Raw genomic sequence first — 13,256 nt, forward strand, 5'->3', positions numbered from 1 at the left:
ACTGCCTGACTCTTAGCAAATGAAATTATCTACTCCCAGAGGAGATGCTGTCATGGTGTCCAAAGATATCAGATTTTTATTTATCTAATACACAACACCTTAAAGGGGCTGTGAGGTCCAAATAGATAAGTCTGCAGTCACTCTGTGTGACTGCAGACTTATGAATCCCCCTGCGCACGCACTGTGGGGATTCGCTGGTTTCTGAGCAGGGACTGGAGGGTTTTTGTACAGTGGAGAAAATAAGTATTTGATACACTGCCGATTTTGCAAGCTTTCCCACCAGAGAATGGAGAGATCTGTAATTTTTATCGTAGGTACACTTCAACTAAGACAGAATCTAAAACAAAAATCCATACAATCTCATTGTACGATTTTTACATATTTCATGCAATAAAATGCAAATTAATTAAGTATTTGATCACCTACCAACCAGCCAGAATTCTGGCTCTCACAGACCTGTTAGTTTTTCTTTAAGAAGCCCTCCTACTCTGCACTTATTACCTGTATCAATTGCACATCTTTGATCTCGTTAACTGTATCAAAGACACCTGTCCACACAATCCATCACACAACCTCTCCACCATGGCCAAGACCAAAGAGCTGTCTAAGGACAACAGGGGCAAAATTGTAGACTTGCACAAGGCTGGGATGGGCTACAGGACAATAGGCAAGCAGCTTAGTGAGAAGGCAACAACTGTTGGCACAGTTATTAGAAAATGTAAGAAACAAGATTTAATTATTTATTTTACTCAATTATATAGCACCATTAATTCCACAGCGCTTTACAGATATTATAATCAGTGTCCACACAGGGAATCTATATTGTGAACCCCAATCAGTATGTCTTTGGAGAGTAGAAGGAAACCCACGCAAACATGGGGAGAACTTACAAACTCCTTGCAGATCTTGTCCTTGGTGGGCTTTGAACCCAGGACCACAGTGCTGCAAGGCTGCAGTGCTAACAACTGAGAAGATGACTGTCAATCTTCCTCGGTCTGGGGCTCCATGCAAAATCTCACCTTGTGGGGTAAGTATTATTCTGAGAAAGGTCAAGAATCAGCCGAGAACTAAAAGGCAGGACCTGGTCAATGACCTGAAGAGAGCTGGGACCACAGTCTCAAACATTGCCGTTAATAACACACTAGGCAATCATGGATTAAAATCCTGCAGGGCACACAAGGTCCCCCACCCAGCTCATGCCAGCACAAGTCCAGGACTGTTTGAAGTTAGCCAATGACCATCTACATGATCCAGAGGCGGCATGGGAGAAGGTCATCTGGTCAGATGAGACCAAAATAGAACTTTTTTGGTATCAATTCAACTCGCCGTGTTTGGAGGAAGAAGGAGGAGTACAACCCCAAGAACACCGTCCCAACCGTGAAGCATAGTGGGGGAAACATCATACTTTGGAGATGCTTTTCTGCAAAAGGGACTGGAAGACTTCACCGTATTGAAGGGAGGATGAATGGGGTCATTATTACTAGATTTTTGCCAACAACCTCCTTCCCTAAGTAAGAGCATTGAAGATGGGTCATGGCTGGGTCTTCCAGCATGACAATGACCAGAAACACACAGCCAGGGCAACTAAGGAGGCTTTGTAAGAAGCATTTCAAGGTCTTGGAGTGGCCTAGCCAGTCTCCAGACCTGAACCCAATATAAAATCTTTGGAGGGAGCTGAAACTCTGTTGCCCAGCAACAGCCCCAAAACCTGAAAGATCTGGAGAAGATCTGTATGGAGGAGTGGGCCCAAATCACTGCTGCAGTGTGTGCAAACTTGGTCAAGAACTACAGGAAACGTCTGACCTCTGTAATTGCAAACAACGCTTTCTGTACCAAATATTAAGTTCTGTTTTTCTATTGTATCAAATACTTATTTCATGCAATAAAATGCAAATGAATTATGTAAAAATCATACAATGTGATTTTCTTTTTAGATTCCGTCTCTCACAGTTGAAGTGTACCTACGATAAAAATTACAGACCTCTTCATTCTTTGTAAGTGGAAAAATTTGCAAAAATTGGCAGTGTATCAAATACTTATTTTCTCCACTGTATGTGTTCTGCATACTCCCGGCCAGGGCCCATCTAGTGGGGGTGGCCGCGCTCCATAAACTTGTGGTGAGCAAGGCTGTGGCCATCTAGTGAGTGTGGCAGACTAGAGGGCGCATCATCGCTCCATACAAGTGTATAGAAGTGAGGCCATGCCCACTGGCCAGGGGTACGTATAACTCATACATATCCTCCAGTCCCCATTCAAAAACTGGCGAATCCCAGGAGGGTACAGTGCGTGCACAGAGGGATTCATAAGTCTGCAGTCACACAGAGTGACTGCAGACTCATCGATTTGGACCTGACAACCTCTTTAAGACCTCTATACACATTAGACTAATGTTGGCTGATCCCGCCGATATCATATATATGTCCAGGTATATGGAGGAATATGTCTAATGTGTATTGGGGCGCAGGCCGACTGATGGTCAGGAGGTAAGTCAATCAAGCCTGCCAATGTGTCAATCAGTGTCTTTCTCATAGAGAATACAGGTGTGCACGGCAGAGTGTGAGCTCCTGTGTTTGGGAGTGTCGGCTGAGATGGCTGTTGACCAAACAATCGGCCGAAGCCTAGTTAGGACGACAGCCATCGGCATACAATATTTAAGACCTATCCTCAGAATAAGTCATCAATATTAGATTGATCGGTAAAGTTGTAAGGGTCGGACCCTGACCAGCGGTTATTTAATCCTTCGGCGCCAGAGCCAATTTTTTTCAATTCTGACCAGTGCCACTTTATAGACAAAACCCAAGATGAATACATAAGGGAATACCCTGCAGTAAAAAAACAGCAACAGTGCATGAAAATAATATAGGGTGCTTAGTTATAATTTTGAAAAAAAAAAAAATGTAAAAGCCATCCCATCAAGTCACGGTGACCTTATTTGGAGGCGGTCCTAACCTCTAGTATTAAAACCTTACCATTTGTCAAGTGACGTACATGTGGATAAGGGCGGAAAAAGACTAAGACCCTGCTAGTGAACATGCACTTACATGCTGCATGAACACCAACTCATATTCCAGGTCATCTTCTTAAGGTTTTCAAGTGTCACTCCAAGTAATAATAACTCTGGAACGCTTCAACAGATCTCAGTGATTGAGATTTTTTTTTTTCTTTATAACATTTCGTATTTTATATTAATGGTAAATTTAGGTAGATATTTTTGTTGTTTACTTTACATCAGCATAATTTTTGAACAATATTTTTGTTGTTATAGGGAGTTAGAAGGGTTAAAAGTCTATCAGCAATTCTTTTTTTTTGGGACCACATCACATTTGAAGTGAATTGAAGGGCCCTATGTGACAGAAAATATCCAAAAGTGATAGTTTTAAAAACTGCACCCCTCAAGGTGCTCAAAACCACATTCAAGAAGTTTATTAACCCTTTAGGTACTTCACCAAAATGAAAGCAATATGGAAGGAAAAATATATATTAAAAAAAAAATTTACTTTTTCCCACAAAAATGTTGCTTTAGCCCCAAATTTAGCATTTTCACAAGGGTAACAGGAGAAAATGGATTATACAATTTGTGGTGCAATTTCTCCTGAGTATGCAGATAACTACCGTTTTGGCACACGGCACAGCTCAGATGGGAAGGCGTGCCATTTGACTTTTGGAAAAGAAAATTGGCTGGAATTGAGAGCGGACGCCATGTTGTGTTTGCAACCCATGAGTGACCCCATTTTACAAACTACATCTCTCAATGAGTTCATCTAGGGGTACAGTGATCATATTCACACCACAGGTGTGTCAAAGAATTTTTTACAATTGGGCAGTGGAAAAAAAATTTCACATGGGGAAATGGGTAAAAATGGCACCAAAATTTGTCCCACAATTTTTGCTTAACATGGCTATACACCATATGTGGCTATGTAATACTGGTTAGCCACAAGGGAAGACTTGGGAAGGACGGAGCGCCATTTGCCTCTTGGAGAACAAATTTTCGTAGAATAGTTTGCAGGACTCCATATACAGAGTCCCTAAGTGCTAGAAGACCTGAATCCCCCCTCAGGTGACCGCAATGTGAAAATTATACCCCACTGGGAATTTATCTACAGGTGTGGTGAGGATTTTGACTTCCTGGTTGTTTTCCAGAAACAAACAGAAGTGGATGTTGCGGAGTGAAGATTGCAAACTGCCATTGTAGTGCCCATACGCTGTGCCCAGCTCGTGCTTCTGGAGTCACACATCTGTAAATTAGACAGGCTCTCATCGCTAAAGAAATGCCAAATATGTGGATGCTAACTGCGGTTTAGGCACACTGTGGGGCTCAGAAGGGGGGAGGGTTGGGGGCATTAGGATTTTGGAGTGCAGAATTTGCTGGCTTTTTTTTTGTGGGGGAGGGGCATGGAGGGGGGGGGGGGTTGCCATAACGCTTTTCTAGAGCGTTTGTGCTACCAATAATGTGGAGTCCCCCTATAATTTCCATTGACGGACCTGAGTGGGGACTTGCTTTTTTTGTGGATTGAGTTGAATCTTTTATTGGGAGCATTTTCAGGCAACAGTTTGAATCCGTTCACATTTATCCTGCGCTCTACACTGAGCACTTACATCGGGGTTGCCATCTAAATCTCCAAATAACGTGATTCAGATGAAACCCCATTCATTCACTATAATGAGGCAGCAGTTACTATGTACTTTGTCTGGCCTCTGTTTATCGATGCACAAAACTGATCGACCGCGCTTTTATGCAAGTTTGAAAAGACGGACACGGCTGGATCAGGTCCAGATGAGGACGCTGGACAGAGCTATCACTCTGCACTGGAATCCCAGCATTTACTGGACTCTGGAGGTCCCGAGTGCTGCAAGACCGCCGACCGTAGAGAAACGTCGGTGCTGCATAAAAAGCCCAGCAAGCGACGACGTTTATTTACCGTCAGCAGTTGTGAAGGAGTTAAAGTGAACCTGTCAATAAAATCAGGCTGCCCGAACCATGGGCCGCATGCATCAGAGGCTGGCTGCACAATTGCAGCCAGGTATATCTTTCCCTAAAATGCTGCGGCGTTTCAGAGGAAACTGCTTGCAAAACTGGAGATTATAGGGAGAGCTGACCGTCCAATGGGCCCCTGACCAGCTTAACCATGCACCACTCCAGTTGATTGACATGTTTCTCCCTATGATCACTAAACTTTGGTAGGTATTTGTAATATTCACAAGAGTACTCAATAATATTTTTCTACCTGCTGGCTAACAAAGATATATTTTTCCTGTATGAAGAGTACTCAGAAACTGGTGCAAACTATCCTATAATACTCAAGAAAAAAAAAAGTTACTCCAGTATATAATAAAGGCAAATCTAAAGTATTTGTGATAGAATAAAACAAAAGAAATATCTTTATTATTTACGCATAATTAGTTTACAAACAAGACCAAACAATTTAAAAGGAATCTGTCACTCCCTGGGATGCTTTTGAGCTATGGGCATACAGGTAATAGAATGGCTAAACGAGTCCTACATGTACGCCTCATAGCTGCGGGCTTGGGGAGGAATACACTTTTAATCTTTTATGTTAAGGATTTCTTCCAGGCTCCGGGCTATAGGGCGCTTGTAAGAAATCTCTGCCTCCTGCCTTCATTACCATACCACCCCCATCCCATGCACATTACATTGCCCCGTGACATGCAGCTGCGTCGCCGTAATCCCGCGCCTGCACTCGCGCGGTTATGGGTACCAGGTCAGCCCTTCTATGGGCAGTGTCTTCATCCTTCTTCTGCGTGGCAAAAAAAAACCATTTAAAAAGTATCAAAGTGTTCAAAGAATACCTCACAGCACAGACTCTTGATAGATGTCCATGTGGAGGTACATTAACTAATATAAAATTCTAGTACTGTGTATCATTAACTTACACTCCTCTACACTGACACTGCAACACCAAGAAGGAAAAGTCATGGGATTATGAAAAATCATAGGATGGATATGCAAATGATGAAAGACTGGAAACTAAAAAAATGTCAAAACATCTTGATTTATTCAGTAACAAGTATGAGCTCCAGTTGTAATTGCAGACCAAGGACATCCCAAATGTGCCGATGGGAGTCAAGTCCAGAGACACTGCAGGCCATGGGAGCAGGTTTAGGCCATGCAAAGTGACCACACTAGCACGAGCAGCAAGTGGCCTGTGTTGTGTTGAAACCCGGCGCAAGGGACACTTCTAATGGTTTCTATAGACACGGCTTGATGCATTAGGCTCGGTATGAGAAGCCAAATTTCACGTGGTGTACAGAATGGATCACTACACTGTGTGCAGAATTATTAGGTAAATGAGTATTTTGATCACATGATACTTTTTATACATGTTGTCCTACTCCAAGCTGCATAGGCTTGAGAGCCAACTCCCAATTAAGTAAATCTGGTGATGTGCATCTCTGTAATGAGGAGGGGTGTTGACTCAACACCCTATATAAGGTGTGCTTAATTATTAGTCAACTTCCTTTCCTTTGGCAAAATGGGTCAGAAGAGAAATTTGACGGGCTCTGAACAGTCCAAAATTGTGAGAGGTCTTGCAGTCTTGAAATTTCCAAACTTTTGAAGCGTGATCACCGAACAATCAAGAGTTTCATGGCAAACAGCCAACAGGGTCGCAAGAAGCGTGTTGGCCAAAAAAGGCGCAAAATAACTGCCCATGAATTGAGGAAAATCAAGCGTGAAGCTGCCAAGATGCCATTCGCCACCAGTTTTGCCATATTTCAGAGCTGCAACGTTACTGGAGTATCAAAAAGCACAAGGTGTGCGATACTCAGGGACATGGCCAAGGTAAGGAAGGCTGAAAAACGACGAAACATAAGATAAAACGTCAAAAAAATGTGAGATCTACAGGGACGGAAAACAGTACACCTCTCGGAAAAGTCTGGGAGGCTGTGGTGGCTGCTGCACGCAATGTTGATCGAAAACAGATCAAACAACTGACAGAATCTATGCATGGAAGGCAGTTGAGTGTCATCATGAAGAAATGTGGCTATATTGAGCACTAATTTTTGGGGTTTTTGTTTTTGCATGTCAGAAATGTTTATTTCTAAATTTTGTGCACTGATATTGGTTTACCTCGTGAAAATAAACAAGTGAGATGGGATTATATTTGGTTTTAAATTGCCTAATAATTCTGCACAAACAGATATCCTCCTAAGATAGCCAAATCTAAAAAAAAAAAAAAACACTAACTTCCAAAAATATTAAGCTTGGATATTTATGAGTCTTTTGGGTTGATTGAGAACATAGTTGTTGATCAATAACAAAAATAATCCTCTAAAATACAAGTCTTGCCTAATAATTCTGCACACAGTGTATGCGCCATTCTTCAATTCTGACAAGACCATGTGGGCAATGCCATGAAGAGGCCTTAACGAGGGCACATAGCACCGGTACTACAGGGATTACGGTGTTAACGGTAGTCAGACCCCTCTAGTCTTCATTCCAGATACACCATCAGCTCGGTGTTAAATTGACTTGTTAGTGGAACCAGAGGTGTGGCCATTTCTCCAGTGTCCCAAGAGCCAGTTTTCAACACAACACCACCACCACCACCACCACCAATCTACAATTTTTTTTTGTGCTGTGAGCAGCCTGCATATCCTAAACGTCGACACTCTCAATGCTTTGTATAGCCTATATACACATACACACAGAAAAACAAACTTCTGTTCCTCTGGGTTGTAGTAAAATATTCCTGTAGCACCCTGAGGACTCGGCTGCTACAGGGGTATTACACCTCAAGCCAGAGGTGTGGTATTCCACTCCCGGGTAAGGATGGAGTATGGAACTGAGCTAGAAGGCTGCATGCACTACATACATCCCATTTCCGGGGGACAGATCAACGGTACTCCCACCAGTTTATGTGCAGGTACGACAGCGTCTGTCCCTGGCTGGAGTGGGAGGGGGGTGGAACATCCCAGTAGTGTAGGGGCAGATAGGGGGAGTAGTCTGGGTAAAGATAGGAGCTCATTGGGTGCTGGTCACCTGAGCTCACACATAGAGGGAGTATATAAGGTGGGCACCATCTTAGGACAGGGTCTTTTTAGCCTGAGGAGCAGAGCAGAGGAGCTCAGCCAGGAGGGCTGACAGGGAGCTGTGGCTCCGGCTGGGCCCAGCTCCAGAGCCAAGCCTGCAGAGGGAGAGAGGAGAAAAGAAGGACCCAGAGAGGAAAGAAAGAACCCCAAGACCCCAGAATACAGACAGAAGGGTGAAGGGTTGGCGGACCAGGGTACCGGAACCCAAGCTGGCAGAGGCCAAAGCACACCTTAGCCAGGAACCGGAGGTCGTGGTCAGGATCTGCCACGACCCTCACCAAATCCACTAGAAAGGCACACCAAGCATAGGGTCAGGGAACCCAGAAAAGGTGCAACCAACAAGAGACCCGAGGGAGCCGGACATAAGTGGATCCCTGGTGGGAACGGCCAGTAGAAAGGGAAAGTCAGAAAGGAGCTCAGGACCACGCTCCAGAATTGCCTGGGGGTTGGCCGAGTCCAGGACCTGGTGGACGCAGCACGGCTCGGGTGGTCACTCAAGGCCAGAGTGACCAAAAGAACATCAGTAAGTAAAAACCCTGATCTGCACCTCCCGTCTCAGAGTCTCCTTTCTACACCACAACAACCCCCATCATCCACACCTGCTGCCCTGAGGCCATACCCCTCCCGTTGGGGGTTATATCATCACTGCTGCACATACACCACCGGCCTCAGCGGACTGCTTTGCAGCGGCGGCTTCAAAGCCGCACTCAACGGGTGGCGTAGTCGACACTAAGAACATCTGCAAGGACTGCCGCACACTGAGTTTGACACCCTGGGCACGGACCGGGTCACAGCCACTCGGAGACTACAACCCCCATCTGATCCAGCTCCGGGTATCCCTAACAACATGGCCCAGGGGGCGCGTCAACTTTGGCGTAGTCGGCAGGATCACGTGCCCGCAACCATCGGGTACTGCGTGCCTGAAGAAAAGTTCGTATTTACCGTAAAAAGAAGTCTCCCGCCAATTCCGGAGGGTCCCCGCCATCGGACGCCATCTCGGATCGGTTCCCGCCATTTGCCCGTCATCTGCAGTCTTTTCCCGCCATCCACAGAGTTTCCCGCCACTGGGAAGCGATTCCCACCATCTAAGAAGATTTCCCGCCCTGGCAGAGCGGACGCCATTATGGGCGTGCCAGAGCGTGGTAAGAGACGACCTCCCATCGTGGGCCAGGACCAAGAATGGCGCCAAAAACGAAGACCGCCCCCACCAGCAGAGACTGTGATGATTGATATGTCCATCAGCGTGAGGGAACTGCCCCTGGAACTGGCAATCACAAAGTTGCCCCAGGACGACCCCCAATGTGGGCGGATACAGAACAAAAGGAAGAAGATGGGAGCAGCCTGGAGGAGTCCAGAGAGAACACACCCGGAGATGGAGGGAGAGTCAGGCAGCACCGACCCTGTGGTCAGGAGCCTGTTGCAGGCCGCCACTCCAGAAGGCCTGCTGGAGATCCTGGCGCAGCTCCCCGGAGATCGGGAGCGTGCACAGACCGCGCTGGAGGGCCTCGCACGAAGGATGGCCCGGGTGCAGCAGGAAACACTGGCGGAGTGGACCCGAGAGATGGCCCTGCAGGCTGGAGCCTGCCAGCGAAGCATGCCACCCGCAGCGAGGAGCAAGTCCACCTCTGAGGACGGCGAAGGAGGGACGACGGCCGGAGACGACGCCGCGGAGGGAGCCGAAGAGATGAAGGCAGGTAATGGGGACGACAATATCCCGTGCCCAGAAGCCGTAAACCTGCCCCAGCTCCCCGTCGCAGAGCCCGAAGCCCCACTCACCATTCCCGTAGCCGCTGCGTCATCGCTCCAAGCTAGGCCTCAAGCGGCCGGAGCCGCGGCCACGCCCCCTGTGACGTCACGCGCCTCGATCCAGAGGACGGCCAAGCAGGAGACGCCACCGGTCTGGTCGCAAGGCCGAGTGCCCCCGGGCGCCGCAGTGCCAACAGCGCCCTCTACCTCCACTGAGCCACCGGCCTGGTCACTGGGCCAGGTAACCCCGGGCGCCGCCGTCTTCACGGTGCCCTTTACATTCAGGGTGCCCCAGGCCTGGTCGCAAGGCCTGGTGAACCCGGGCGCCGCCACCACAACAGCGCCCTCAACGTCCACAGCGCCCCACCTGGGTGAAGACCTATTTGCCCAGCACACATGCCCGGATGGGCAGCCCTTTGTGTGGCCGCCGGAGTTCCACCATCCCCGACTCCGGAAAGAAAGACCTCTGGATGAGCCCCTGATCCCGGCTCCGGCGCCCGCCAAGATCACCCCACTCTCGTTGGAGGAAGCGCAGTTTGCGTGGGACCCCACCGGAGAAGACCTCATCGGGTTCACCGAGGAGACCCGGGCAGCCGCAGCCCAGCGTGCGGAGTGCTGCCAGCAACAATTGGAGGTTTTTGCTAGAGAGCGACGAGAGAGGCGGGTCCGCGAGGAGCGGCTCCAAGTGAAGAGCGCCGAGCAGAAGAGCCGAGCCCGCAGAAACCCCCGTGCTGCCCACGGTCCCCGTGCCAGCGGGACTGTAATAAAATTCCAGTTGGAGCACGGGTGGGGTTTCATCCGGGACCACAAGACCCCCGGCGACGTCTTTGTCACCCGCAGAGACGTTGAAAGTCATCTGCCGGAGGGACACAGAGGTCGTGACCTATACCTGGGTGATGAGGTCACCTTCACCCGGCATCAGTGCGCCAAGGGCCCGTATGCCCTGCACGTGCATAGACTTACTGAGAGGGAGCTACGGGGTGAGGAGGATCAAGAGGACCCGGACGGGTCTAAAGATTACCCTCAGCCAAGAGCACACCGCCACTGATGAACTGTAAATAGAATATGTAAATAGTTACCCGTGTGGGTACAAAAACTGTTGCTACCAAAGTGTAGTCCCCGTCGGGACCAGCAAGTGAATACCCGTGTGTCCCTATCCCTTAACAGGCTGAGGACTGTGAACAGCCATTCCTTTTCCCCACTGGCCGAGGACTGAGAGCGGCCATATTCCCCTTTGTACATAGTTGCGCTTCTTAAAGCGCCCCCTACCGGTTTTATAGGAAACTGTTTTTTTTCTTGAAGAGACTGTTGCACTTTACCCGGTCACAAGTTGCACCGTGGCCGGAGGAACAAGAATGTTTATATGAAAAAGTTTTATGCTGATAATATATATATTGTTTTATATGTTTATGATGTTTTTAAAAAAAAATTGTATGTTTGTGGATGTTTTTATTCTTTTACAGCCCGAGGACGTGCTGTGATTTACCAGGGGGGAATGTAGCACCCTGAGGACTCGGCTGCTACAGGGGTATTACACCTCAAGCCAGAGGTGTGGTATTCCACTCCCGGGTAAGGATGGAGTATGGAACTGAGCTAGAAGGCTGCATGCACTACATACATCCCATTTCCGGGGGACAGATCAACGGTACTCCCACCAGTTTATGTGCAGGTACGACAGCGTCTGTCCCTGGCTGGAGTGGGAGGGGGGTGGAACATCCCAGTAGTGTAGGGGCAGATAGGGGGAGTAGTCTGGGTAAAGATAGGAGCTCTTTGGGTGCTGGTCACCTGAGCTCACACATAGAGGGAGTATATAAGGTGGGCACCATCTTAGGACAGGGTCTTTTTAGCCTGAGGAGCAGAGCAGAGGAGCTCAGCCAGGAGGGCTGACAGGGAGCTGTGGCTCCGGCTGGGCCCAGCTCCAGAGCCAAGCCTGCAGAGGGAGAGAGGAGAAAAGAAGGACCCAGAGAGGAAAGAAGAAAGAACCCCAAGACCCCAGAATACAGACAGAAGGGTGAAGGGTTGGCGGACCAGGGTACCGGAACCCAAGCTGGCAGAGGCCAAAGCACACCTTAGCCAGGAACCGGAGGTCGTGGTCAGGATCTGCCACGACCCTCACCAAATCCACTAGAAAGGCACACCAAGCATAGGGTCAGGGAACCCAGAAAAGGTGCAACCAACAAGAGACCCGAGGGAGCCGGACATAAGTGGATCCCTGGTGGGAACGGCCAGTAGAAAGGGAAAGTCAGAAAGGAGCTCAGGACCACGCTCCAGAATTGCCTGGGGGTTGGCCGAGTCCAGGACCTGGTGGACGCAGCACGGCTCGGGTGGTCACTCAAGGCCAGAGTGACCAAAAGAACATCAGTAAGTAAAAACCCTGAACTGCACCTCCCGTCTCAGAGTCTCCTTTCTACACCACAACAACCCCCATCATCCACACCTGCTGCCCTGAGGCCATACCCCTCCCGTTGGGGGTTATATCATCACTGCTGCACATACACCACCGGCCTCAGCGGACTGCTTTGCAGCGGCGGCTTCAAAGCCGCACTCAACGGGTGGCGTAGTCGACACTAAGAACATCTGCAAGGACTGCCGCACACTGAGTTTGACACCCTGGGCACGGACCGGGTCACAGCCACTCGGAGACTACAACCCCCATCTGATCCGGCTCCGGGTATCCCTAACAACATGGCCCAGGGGGCGTGTCATTCCCATCCTAAAAAAAGGAACTATTTCCTTTATGCTTTTCCACTCTTTAAATCCATTTCTGGTTTTGTAGTTAGACATCAAACCCTGTTCCAAACACTCCCTTGTGCGAGGTGCCCAGTAATCCTAAAAGACCTTAATCTTAGCTATAAATTCACAACCCCAGATACGGGGAGGCATGGTTACTGACATATCATTGGAGTCTTAATCAGGGCTGTGGAGTCTGTGAGCCAAACCTCTGACTCCTCAGTTTCCCTGACTCCCGACTCCACAGCACTGGTCACTACTGAGCGTGTACATAAAGTGCAGCAGATTCATCTCAACTATAAAAGCTGAGATCCTTAGACCAGGAACAGAACATTTCAAAACATTCTTATGAAAAAAATTTACAGCACATGCTTTATTGTACTACTGTACCAATTTAATTGATATTTTAGAAGTCCACAACTCCACAGCCCTGTTCTTAGTGGAGTTTTTCGGCAATCAAAACAACTCTCCCCAAAGGCAGTACTTTCCCCATTGCCCACTAATGGCTGCAAGGACATGTGACTGTGGTGGTCAAACACTGCCGTAGTAAGATACCGTACATCACTATAAATGAAGTGTCAAGGAACTGGCCAAGGTAGAAAAGAATACAAACATGACATTTGCCAAAAAATTGTGCAAGATTTTTATTTTCGTACAGAATTCTCTCTTGTTAATTTGTCTCTACAATTAGACGACTTCGTTTTCAAGTGAGGAATTGAGAACAGAAG

The 13,256-nt window shown here is 48.1% G+C and overlaps 1 protein-coding gene across 2 annotated transcripts in view; it reads right to left on the reverse strand.

Moving 5' to 3' along the window:
* Positions 1 to 13,256, reverse strand: part of KIF18A (kinesin family member 18A) — a 160,118-nt gene that overhangs the window by 136,212 nt on the left and 10,650 nt on the right. The window lies entirely within an intron of this gene.

This window comes from Phyllobates terribilis, unplaced genomic scaffold (genome assembly GCF_046119375.1).
Source record: "Phyllobates terribilis strain yellow unplaced genomic scaffold, ASM4611937v1 Scaffold_13__5_contigs__length_258822181, whole genome shotgun sequence".
NCBI classification, from domain to species: domain Eukaryota; kingdom Metazoa; phylum Chordata; class Amphibia; order Anura; family Dendrobatidae; genus Phyllobates; species Phyllobates terribilis.